Source organism: Propithecus coquereli, unplaced genomic scaffold, assembly GCF_000956105.1.
Source record: "Propithecus coquereli isolate 6110/MARCELLA unplaced genomic scaffold, Pcoq_1.0 Scaffold42, whole genome shotgun sequence".
In the NCBI taxonomy this organism is placed as follows: Eukaryota; Metazoa; Chordata; class Mammalia; order Primates; family Indriidae; genus Propithecus; species Propithecus coquereli.
Genome location: NW_012149952.1, coordinates 315,818 through 316,962, shown reverse-complemented (window position 1 = coordinate 316,962; position 1,145 = coordinate 315,818). Strand labels below are relative to the sequence as shown.

The window sequence follows — 1,145 nt, the reverse complement described above, 5'->3', positions numbered from 1 at the left end:
GGGTGGGTTGGGGTAGGTGGGATGAGGAGGCCGGGTGGAGAGGGAACATGAGGGATGGGGAGAAAGATGGCGGATAAAGGCTGATGGGCCTAGAGACCGCGGTGGGGGATGGGGCCGCAGATCCAGGGGGTGGGGTGGCCCAGGGGGATGGGAGGAGAATTGGGTTGGGGGAGGACTAGGGGAGAGAAGGGAGGAGGGGGGAGTCAGTGATGGCTTTAAGGTAAGTGGAACGGAGGGAGGGAAGCCGGGGACAGATGAGGGAGAGGACAGAGGCTCACTGCCCTAGAGAAGGAAGGAGGGGGTCTTAGGAAAAGAAGTAGGGACAGGAGGAGAAGCTTCGCTTAGAGATGGAGGGAGAGACAGAGACACAGAGACACATAGGAAGACAGAAAGAAATGGGCAGAGACAGAGGGAGAGACGCTCTGCAAGAGACAGACAGAAAGAGACATAGAGACAAAGAGACAGACAAGCAGAAAGGCACAGAGAGATAAAGAGAGACATGGATGAGACAGACCTGGACAGACATTGACAGAAACAAAATGGGAAACTGAGGCTGAGATGATGAAGAGACACAAGGACAGCCATTCCTATCCAGGAGCAACCAAAGTCAGCCCGAATGACGGCAGGAGGAGGCAGAGGGCAAAAGGGGAGGTTGGGGAGAGATGCTCAGAGATGTCGCCACAGGTCCCCTGAGGGGGCCAAGGTGCAGAGGCTGCACGAGCTGCTGCCGGCTCAGGGAGAGGCGGATGGCACGAAAATGGCGAGGCGCTGCAGAGGCGGGCTACAGCGAGACAGGCGTGTCTCCCACCCTCGGAGGTGCTCCCGCCCCGCAGTGCGCCCATCTGGGCCTCCTGCCTTGACTGGGAAAGCCTCAGCTGCCCACTCCAGCAGATGGAAGCCCGCCCCCAAGGGAGTCTGGTCACGGCAAGGGCAAGCAGGAGCCATGGCTCTCCTGCCAGGCACCTGGGTGCTGCAGCCCCTCCTCCCTCAGACCCAGGGGTCCAGCCCCAGCCCCTCTTCCCTCAGACCCAGGGGTCCAGCCCCAGCCCCTCCTCCCCCAGACCCAGGGGTCCAGCCCCAGCCCCTCCTCCCTCACACCCAGGGGTCCAGGCCCAGCCCCTCCTCCCTCAGACCCAGGGGTCCAG

The 1,145-nt window shown here is 61.7% G+C and overlaps 1 protein-coding gene across 4 annotated transcripts in view; it reads left to right on the top strand.

Annotated features, from left to right (window-relative positions):
• The window catches only part of ATP1A3 (ATPase, Na+/K+ transporting, alpha 3 polypeptide), a 21,610-nt gene that overhangs the window by 4,729 nt on the left and 15,736 nt on the right, over nucleotides 1-1,145 (top strand). The window lies entirely within an intron of this gene.